Below are 11341 nucleotides of genomic sequence, written 5' to 3'. Positions count from 1 at the left end.
CTTCCAAACAACACTGTAATATTACCTGTCAGTATACTCTCAATTGTACAACGGTAAAAAACTTTCAAAATGTTAAGTGACATACCATATTTTTTTAGACACCTCAAGAAGTAAAGCCTCTGATGTGCCTTCTTAATGGCACAGGTGATATGGAAAGACCATGAAAGGGAGTCTGAAATATGAATGCCTAAAAACTTAAAAGTATTAACAATTTCAACTGCAGAGTTATTAATGTAGACAGGTGTATGTGTGGGTTTATTTCTTCTAAAATCTATGATGACCTCCTTAGTTTTCCCCACATTCAGGGACAGATTATTTATTCGGCACCACATGATCAAATTACTCGCCTCATCCCTATAGGCAGTTTCATTATTGCTGCCAATGAGTCCTACCACAGTAGTATTGTCTGCAAATTTCACAATACTATTTGTGGGATATTTTGCAATACAGTCATAGGTATACAGACTATATAATAAAGGACTAAGACAGCAACCTTGAGGTGCTCCGGTATTTAACACTATTGGGGCTGAGTGTGTAGTGCCTACTCTAACTGTCTGAGAACGGCCTGTTAGAAAGTCCTGTATCCACCTGCAGATGGAAGTACAGAGGCCCAGGTCTAACAGCTTAGAACAGAACACACAGCAATTTCCCAGATCTCGCTGGACACTAACACGGCAGCGAAGCTCATCCATCTTATTGCTGATAGATTGCATGTTTGCCAGCAGCATGCTTGGTATTGGAGGCCGTGTAGGTCGATTCCGTAGCCTCACCAGCAGTCCCCCGCGTCTTCCTCTCTTTCACACATATCGCCTTTGATTTCCAGAGCGCCAGTTTTCTGATCTTTTGATAATATCCACAGGTATCATGTGGATACATCACTTACAGTATGTCAAATACATAAATGTACACTAAATATAATGGCAGTAATTCATGTGAAAAGTATATGGTCAAATCTTTTTTTGATTAATAATTTTTTAAGCCTGGACAAAAATGTTGTTGCACAATTTGTCATGTTTCATTGCGTTTTTATCACAAATAAAACAGTCGACTCCAAGCTCAAAAATGATTACGTCTTTAATAAGATTTGAAAAAAGGGTGAGGATGGAAAGTTTCCGAGGCCGGACGTCTCTTTTGACCACTACTGTACACTACTGACATTGTAAAAATACTAATCTGGTTGAAAATCTGTAAAGTTGTTATTTGATTTATGTTGAATAAATATGTTTATTATTTAAAATTGTGGTGGTTTTTAACTGCAAATAATCAAACAACTTTGTCCTCTGCAGAGTCGCTGAACCATCCATCGCAGTTACACACACATTCACATCTATGGACAATGTAGTGTCTCCAATCCCCTGCTGATTTTAGATTGTGGAGGAAACCAGAGGGAAGCCACACAGACATGGTGAACACATGCAAACAGCAGACAGAGAGACCTCAGTCTCAGCCGGGGCTCGAACCAGCGACCTTTCTGTGAGGAAACAGTGGACCGCACTGAGCCGCTGTTACGCCCAACCATAACACCCTACAGTTACACCCTACCGCAACGCTCTACCACAACGCCCTACTGTAACACTCTATCCCCAACTCACTACCGTAACACTCGACTATAATGCCCTACCGTAACACTCTACTGTAACACCCTACCGTAACTCCCTACTGTAACTCACTACCGTAACGCTCAACCATAATGCCCTACTGTAATACCCTACCGCAACGCTCTACCACAACGCCCTAGTGTAACGCCCTACCATAACACTCTACTGTAACACCCTACCGTAACGCTCTACTGTAACGCCCAACTGTAACGCTCTACCACAACTCCCTACTGTAACTCCCTGCCATAACGCCCTACTGTAACGCTCTACCACAACTCCCTACCGTAACACTCTACTATAATGCCCTACCGTAACACTCTACCATAACACCTTACCGTAACGCTCTACCATAATGCTCTATCGCAACGCTCTTCCATAAAGCTCTACTGTAACACTCTTCCATAATGCCCTACCGTAACACTCTACTGTAATACTCTTCCATAATGCCCTACTGTAACGCTCTACTGTAACGCTCTACCACAACGCCAAACCATAACGCTCTACTGTAACGCTCTACTGTAACGCTCTACCACAACGCCAAACCGTAACGCTCTACTGTAACGCTCTACCGCAATGCTTTTCCATAAAGCTCTACCGTAACGCTCAGCTCATGTGCGGCAGGCCTGAGGATGCATGTCAACACAGCCAATGTAAGTCTATGAGATGCTGCACATTTTATCATCTGGCAGTTGAAAAACTTAAATAATTGCACACCTTTCCTCAACAAGCAGCGCAATTTGATGCGTCATGCACTTTCATCGCACAAAGCATTTGCATCAAAGTAACCTACACCATGAGCAATAGTGATGGGGATGTTTACCTTCACGAAAACCACTAATTGTGTATAATTTCTGAACCCATCCAGATGGTCCGAGATACCAGATAAACACGAAGAAGAAACAGTACAATGTTTCCAGAGAAGAATCAAGGACGAACGCAAAAACACTTTCCAATACAACGAGATTCCCTGGAACAGCTGTGACCTCACGGTTTCCAAATAAATCCAAAGCGACTTCCGTCCATCTCTCTGAGAGCGATGCGGCCCTTGATTAACAGTATGCTGCAGTGGGCACGTTTCAACAAATAATAACAGGCACTGATTAATTACATGTTTTTCAACATCAACAGTAAACAGTCTCAGAGCGTCATTCCTCTCTCTGACAGCGTAAACACTGACCATTTCCAGCTCATCTGATGTTTGGTCTACACTTGTGTTTGTGGTCACATGTTTGTTCGTTTGGAGGGAAAGGAGCCACCCAGGGTCCGGCATGAGTGCTCACTGATGAGTAATCCATGTTTCCGGGTATGTGGAAACATGTCAGCGCAAGATTAATAAATTCAAGGAATGTCAAAAGAGGGGTCAATTCCTATTCCAGTCCGTGGGGATACAAACATGATAGCAGACATCCACTCATGATACACACACACACACACACATACTTGAAGAAAACAGACAATCAAGAAACAAGCATGAAGAACTGTTAAAGCTGATGTGTGTCATTTTTTGGATGCTAAAATACTTTCTCCTCTCCCGGGTTAATGAGTCAATTATAAATAAGCCACTGGAAGGATGAGTGCACTGACAACTGTAAACAATGACTTGACTAGACGTTTTAAAAATATTGCTGTGTTTATTTGAGTTTCCCAAACTACAGTGACTATGTCATGACTATCTAACCAATACAAAACCTGTTTGAAAACACACTATTTTGTAATTACACAAAAATTACACACTTCACCTTTAAAGTTCTTTGTAGGTCTATTCAGGACAGCAAGAGCAACTAGTGATGGGAGAAACAAAGATTTTCAAAACTTTGAATCAATTCAACCAGTTGCATCGTAAAATTATATTTTGAAACGCTGGAAACGCCTGCTGGTCAGAACGGTGTAAATGCAATAAAAACCAAATAGAAATGTTTTATAGAGAGTGTAATCTATTAAATGGATTAAAAAGATTAGCTAATACCATTGAATATAAAGCGTCTTTATAAAATGTGCTAGGCTATTTTATAAAATTGTAGAGCTTGTTTTATGGAGACCCAATAAGAGACTTAACTAAAACCATTCCTTTTTATTATACAAATGTATCATTACAAATTACGGAGCCCTGCACATGACATGTGGTATACTGTGGCCACGAATTATGAATTTATTCCCAGACTTATTATTGCATTCCCTTGTTTTGGTCAATTGTGGCCATGTTGAACTAATATGCATTATGTTCCCTCGTTCTGATTTAACTAAAACAAGGGAACAAATTATTACAATGTGGCCACGATTTAGTAAAACAAGGGAACGAATTGGTAAAACGTGCTGACGTATTAGTAAGTTGTGTGAACGAATTGTTAATTTCGAGGCCACGATATGCATATGTTTTCGCAAACATGTCATGTGCGGAGCTCCATAACTGCTCTGAGACAAGAAGGTTGAGGATCCAAATGCAGTTTTATTGAAAGGGTAATCCACAACCGTAGTCGGAAACAAGCAAGAGGTCAGAGCACAGTAAATCAGTCCAGTCAAACAAACAAATCCAGAGGGTGAGACAGGAACAGGAAAACCAGGACATGGACAGATTTCAAAGCCAAGAACACGGGAATAACAGAGTACAGTGTAAACAACTAACAAGACTTGGAATGAATGAATGTGAAAACCAGGCTTATATGGAGTGAGCTAAACAAGGTAATGACATACAGGTGAATGTGATCATGGCTGATTAGTCTGGGCAAAGGATTATGGGAAATGTAGTTTGTGGATGTGTGGTGATGGTCCGGGTTGGAGTGCCCTCTGATGGTTATCCCGATCACTCTCACTGGTGATCGTTACAATAATAATGTAAATAAAAAAAACAAGTTTCATAAGTGTTTAAGTGTTTTGAAAACGTCTCACTAAGAGCAACTTTGTGAACACATTTTGTTATTATTGTATCACTAATAATTGTAATGTATGGAGCCACTCACGACATCCAAGACAAAAACACAAGATATCATGGCCACGAATTAGGAATTCAGTTCCACGATTTATTAATTCCCTCGTTTTAGTAAATCATGGCAGCGATATTTATTTATTTTTCGTCTCATTTGCAGGCCTCCACATTTAACCCAGAATACTGAGGAATAATTATTAGACAGAAAATATCCAATCGGAGATGTCAATAATGTCAATATCTAACATGGAAAACTGTGTGAGAAACACTCTACAATAGATTCCATTTGTTCACATTAGTTAACATGAACTAACAATGAAAAATACTTATAAAGCATGTTTATTAATTTGTTAATTTATTTTAATTTCTAAATTTTCTAATACATTATTAAAATGAAAAGTTGTACTTTTTCAAATTATTTAATGGACCTGAGCTATTTTTATTAACTAATATTAACAAAGATTAAGAATGCATTGCTCATTGTTAGTAAGTACTAAGTACTAAGTAACTAACATAATGGGACCTTGTTACAACTCATTGTTGTAATGTGTGAGTTTTGTCCATTCTTCCCTGGGCAAAACGCTTCCTTCCAGTTTTTTGCCTTCAAAACAAAAGTGTTTGATGACAGGCTCTAAGCAACCTTGAGACTTTAAAATAAGCAACTGAAGCAGAGTCACAGATGGCAATAAACCTGCAGAATATCACAGACGGAGATTTGCCAGTCTAACAATGACACCAAAAGCAAGAATCTAGCATGATTATTTCCACATGCACATCATTTTCGAACGCTGTCAGTTCACGCTGCGTTCCTTCTGTCTCTCTCTGTCTCATAGTGACTAATAAACAGCCCTATAAATAACATCAGAGCTTTGTAAAAACAGTGGAAAATGTTTGTTGTGGTTTTTTGTTTTGTCGACGGAAGATCCTGCAGACACACAAACATGTAGGGCAGTAATTAGTGTCTGTTGGGTGGGAGACGAGGGACACTGAGAGTCAGCGAGGGTGAGAGACACATGATGTGAGCTGGGCCATAGGCTTCATTCAGTGGGTTTAGTGGGACATGCTTTCATTTGTTGGGGTTTGCCACAAATGCTCTTGAATAAAGAATGCATCCCCTGAAACGATGCAGAAAATGGTCCGTCACAAACATCTGTCCAGACTGTCTGCAATTATGAAACTCAACACTTCATCCTACACTCTTTATAAAGGACAGTTTAAAGTCTCTCACTTGACTGTCATGTCCTAAGTGTCCTCCAGGGCTTTGGGGAAAACTACAGATCTATCTGCCAGAGCGTCAGATCAGCAGAGGGTTATTAACAGAACAGGTACTGTAGGTTTATCACTGAAAATTGTGTCGTACTTTGTCAACTCTTTAAACTGCATTATGGTAAAACCATAGACTGTAAGAAAATATGTTCATAGTGTGCGTGACGTCACCCGTAGTGTTTCTGAAGAGCGTTTCTGAAGCCTAAAGTGGGCGGAGCCGGCCGTCGCCATCTTGGCCGTGCGTCACTCCCGGATAAACGAAAATGTGCAGAGGCGATTAGCTGAGGTGACGTGACGCTAACAGACAGCAGACAAACGGCTAGTAGTGACAATCCAGCTGTCACTCAAGTGGCCACGCCCTTAATTATGCAGAACTTTAAAGATTAATATAATTAAGTTATAAAAAAAATTCACTCCCCTCACAGTCGTCATAAAGGGCAGAATAAGCTAAATAGACCAAAAACACTTTTAACACCAGGCTGTAAAAATATGTTTTTCTGCTGTAAAGTTGGGCATTTTAACATGGAGGTCTATGGGACTGAGTCTCTTCTGCAGCCGGTCTCTAGTGGCCAGTCCATGAACTGCAGTTTAACTCACTTCTGTGTGTGATTTAAGAGAGAGACCGCTTGGGTAAAACACTAAGCTTTCTTACCTGTACGCCGTTTTGCTGACGGAACGGCAGTTTCTTATCATTTTCTTTTCTTCGTGGTCATCCAGTTTGAGACGTTGACTACAAACGCAGAGGTTTTTCAGATTTTTCATTGCGGCGTTCTGTCCATATTTACGATTCTCTGCAGCCTTTAGCCACTGCCTACAGCCCACTGGATCCTTCACTGGAAACCGACAGTAACTCCCCAGACAGCAACACAGTGTCGGCCCAGATCCGGCCCACATCTGGGCCGTGTGGAATCCATGTGTACCAGATGTGGGCCGGATCTGGGTCACTCCCGCTGAACGTTTACTCTTTGAATTCCTGCACCAGGAACAACACAAGTCGACCGCATTAGGACTGAAAGTTTGCTAAGAAGTATATCCTACCAAAGCAAGGCTGTATTTGACTCTGTAAGAGTATTCATAGCAGACTGGTGGGCGTGGCCTTGGACGCATTAGCCCAGTGCATTATGGGTCTTGAAGTTTTTCTACATATTTGGCAAAAGGGAAGTTTTTCTCTAGTCAGGAGCACCGATTTATAGAAAGCCCAGTTTGCCAGCGGTGAAGGAACCCTTTAAAGAAAATTAGTTTTTTCTTTGTTTCAACATTCATGGCATATTTAATTTCATTGAATATTGATGATACAATATTATTTGTAGTAAAAAAAAGAGAAGTTTTTATTGAAAATCATGTTTATATAAAAGCAGATAAAGCTTTATATTGGCGCAATAGTCACTTCTCTGAATATAGCAGGATATTCTACTGAAATATTTAAGTAGATACTTCCTTATAATAACCGCTTAAGCAAATGTTGCACCAACATTCTGTTTTTGTTTTATTTTTATAATATGTATGTGGATACGGGTGCGGTTAGGGACAGGTCTGCTGGGATGGCTAGGGTTAAGCGTGGGTTAATGGGTAAGGGAAGGTTAACAGAGTAATTATAGAAGCGATTACACAAATTAGTAACAGATGTAATAACATTAGGGTATTTTCTGAATACAAGTAGAATGTAAAAATATGTACACAAGTGCATTGTATGAAATTATTAATTTAAATGTTACTCAGTAGTGAAAGTGGGTCCATCTTAACTAGGGATTTAATAAGAATTGTATCATTCTGCTTGTAGTAGTACATTTGGAGTGCATATTTCTTTATTTTAGAGATTTTTGCTGAAATATTGTGAAGATTCCAGTCATGCCTAAAGTAAACATCCCAACATTGAGGGTTTTTGTAACAGACTTATAATGTTCACGATTAGACTGATAACTGGTACTGTGTAAAACTTGAGAAGAAGCCCGACAGTGGCTGATGACTAAATGTTGGTTCAGACTCGCTGTGATAAACAGGAAAAGAGATAGTATGGATCAAGAGTGAGAATCACAGGAAGATGTCCTCGTGTCACGGTATGGGAATGTCCTCAGTGACCGAGAGAGAAAATAAAAGTTGCCTTTATGTAATTCTCTCTGTCTTAAACACAATTTTAGAGATAATGTACAGTCAGTCGGTTAAAAGCAACATCAACAGGGTGAAACCCTCCACTTATTACACAGCGACTTCATAGATAAATGAACGCGCAATAAAAGCAATGTAAGAATGCTGTTCTTGTTCTTTTCAGCTGAACTTTGACTGCGTTGTAATGAGACGCCGTCATTCTGAAACTGTGTGTGAAATACTGACTCTGAGTCAGCCGCCTACCAACAACTCTTTCAATCATCTCTCAAATCAATTATTAGTCTCCATTTCAGTTCTCAATCTCTCCTCAGACGATCCGACTTCTATTATATCACTGGCTTTTCTCTGGCTTGCGAACACATGTTGTCTGGAAAACAACAGGCCTGAAATAGCCCCAGTGAAAGAGGAAGTCTAAATCCATCTGAGACCGGAAGAAAAGTGTGTGAGGAGAACAAACACATGCGTTTATACCCCCTTCCTCTTCCCTGCTTCCCTCTCGCTCGCTCCTCTCCCAGAAACTGCAGGAATATCAGACCAGCTTCTCTTACTCGGCTGTGTGCCGCTGCACTGCATCATGGGAAGGTTTGCTTGTTGTGTACAAACATGAAGAGGTAAAAAGTGACGTCCGGCACAGGAATATTGACATCTTCACCTTTTATTCAAATATCATTAAAGATGTTGTAATCATATTTCTGCTTGGAGTCGATTGTTGTATTTGTGATAATAACGCAATGAAACATGACAAATCGTGCAATATCATTTCTGTCCAGACTGTCATACAAAGAAATTATGAACACATGCAAAAACAAGAGAGAACCAACCAAATATTAATAACTGGTTGTGTTGTAGTCAGTGTTTGCTTTTTCTGTGCATGTTGTTGTTTTTGCGTAGTAAAATAAAACCTGTGGCTGTAGTTTGACTTAATAATTCTGTCAGATAAATATCTTAACCAAGTTTAGTGTTTTGTTCTTTCATCATATTTAAATTATTTTAAAAATCTAAAATATTGTCCTCATATTTTGATGGTTTCAGTCAAACTTATAGGGTCATTAAAGTTTTATATAAAATATTAAATTATTTAAAAAGAAAATGATAAACTTGAGGCTTCGTTCTTCTTTCAAACGCTTTGTGTTTTTAATTAAAATACACCTTGCCTTAATATATAGTGATTGGTTTTGTCACAAATATCAATTATTTGAACATATAACCAACAATTTCTGTAAAATTAACAGTTCACTGGGGAAAACAAAGGAATTAATTGACATGCTTTTTAAATGGCACATGAGTTTTGGCAACAGGACTGAGGAAACATGCATCCGTCCTCTGCTTAGAAACCTTGTAAAAAATGAAATTGATCAATACACATTTTGAATAGTTAAATATGTGTAGTATTAGACACAGTGTTGAAAAAAGATTTAAAAAAAAGAAGTTTAAATTAGAAGAGTTACAACAAGCAAATGTCACCCATTCAGTTTTTCATTTAGTTTAACTTGATGTACCAAAATAAACTAAAACTGAAATAAAAACTAATAAAAACATATATTTTTGCAAAGTGGGTAAAGCAACTGAAATTAAAATGAAAACAGAAAATATAAAGATGAAATCTAAATCTTAAATATGCAGTAAAGCATTGTGAAATATGATGATGGGAACTGAACTGAACTCCTGAACACATGGAAAGTGTTTTCCCACAGGACAGAGAAACTGTGTTTGTTCTCTACAGGTGTGTGTGTAACAGAGAGAGGAAACAGATGACCTCTACCTCTCTCTCTTTCTCTCTCTCCCTCTCTCTCTCCCTCTTTCTCTCTCTCTCTCTCTCTCTCTCTCTCTCTCTCTCTCTCTCTCTCTCTCTCTCTTCCTTTCCGTCTCATTCACTTGTTCCTTCCAGCTGGAGCTGTTGATTCATTCTCACACGTTTGGAGAGCGCTCATTGTTTCTCAAACAACGGAACCGGAGAATAACAGTGTTTTATTCGCAGCTGTGGAGTGTGTGTAAAGACACACGTGTGCATGACACTGAGAAACCATCATCAGTCACGGCTGTGACCAAGACACTTCATGATCTGCACAAGAACTACAAGACAATAGTCATAATGACAATAACTGTCGCCCCCTACTGGAGAGTTAAGCTTGATCTCTCTCTCTCTCTCTCTCTCTCTCTCTCTCTCTCTCTCTGTCATTACAGGGTTAGTTACTTCACCCCAATATGAAATCATATGACTCCTCATTATTATTTACACCTCTGGCAAGTATCACGCTGTAACATCAGCTTGTGTTTGACTTCATCAGACGCTGATTAAAGCAGAAGTGTCTCTGTAAACCTGAAGCCATCACTTCTGACAGGATTCAGTGCTGAAATCACGACTGCACTGATAAACTCTGCGTATATCACACTGTTATTGGAAGGAAGTCATTACGATCGGCCTGACCCCTCCTTGACCCCTGATCAGATTAAAGCGTAGGGTCAAAGGTCAGGCTGGGTTAGACTTCTACTCTCGGTCCTTCACTCTTCCAGCCGATCACACAACACTCAAGAGTTCATATGCAACAGCATGTGTCTAGTTTTTGTGTTCAATTAGTGACACCATTTAAAAAAGTGTCATTGAAAATAAAAAAAATTGATTCATCAGCATGCTTGTAAATGAGCTCAAATTTAAGCCCAGGTTGATCTTTGTATAAAAAAGACATGTATATGTAGAATGTTTAGTACGCATCTCCTTTTCATTTAAAATGGAGTACAAAATATGCTATACACTGTAAACACATTATTGTAAGTTTAACGGTAAAAGACTGTAAATGTGCACTGGTCAAACCTTATCCGAATGTTCCCGTAATATATATGGTGAAAGACTGGACATACTGGCACATTTCATGGAATATTACAGTAAATAATAATCACTGTTGAATGTAGCCTACAGTTTCTGGAAGTAAAAGAGAAAATCTAATAATTTACAGTGAAACCCCGTAATTTGACATTCCCAGAATATATGTATTCATTTAAACAGCAGGATCGCACACATTAAATCCAGAAATGAGTTTGATGGAATTGACGGTGAAATGGAAAAGCTTCTCGCGGCTTCAAGATTGAGAGGGTCATTTTCTTCATATTCAAAATTTTTTCTGTAGGAGAAGTAAATAATTAAATAATTAAAAGGGATTTAAGGAAATAAATAAAAAGTGCTTATTTATTATTTTAAAATATGCACACATTCCCTCTTATTCATATATGTCGAAAACACAAAACTGTCCTTGTCTCGTCAAATTCAGTAATGAATTACTTGAATCACGTAGGCTAAATTATGACATATTTACTGAAGTTGAGTGGTTTGCATCACTGGATATTAGTCAGTCGTTTATCGTTTCTTTGGTAAAACAGATATCAAATATGAAATGTTTATCTCCTCTCATCTCACCACGCAATCTTTCACTGTAAAACTAGAGCGCTGTGT

The sequence above is a fragment of the Abramis brama genome (genome assembly GCF_963993115.1).
Source record: "Abramis brama genome assembly, chromosome: 17".
Taxonomy (NCBI): domain Eukaryota; kingdom Metazoa; phylum Chordata; class Actinopteri; order Cypriniformes; family Leuciscidae; genus Abramis; species Abramis brama.
This window is presented reverse-complemented; position numbering follows the sequence as displayed.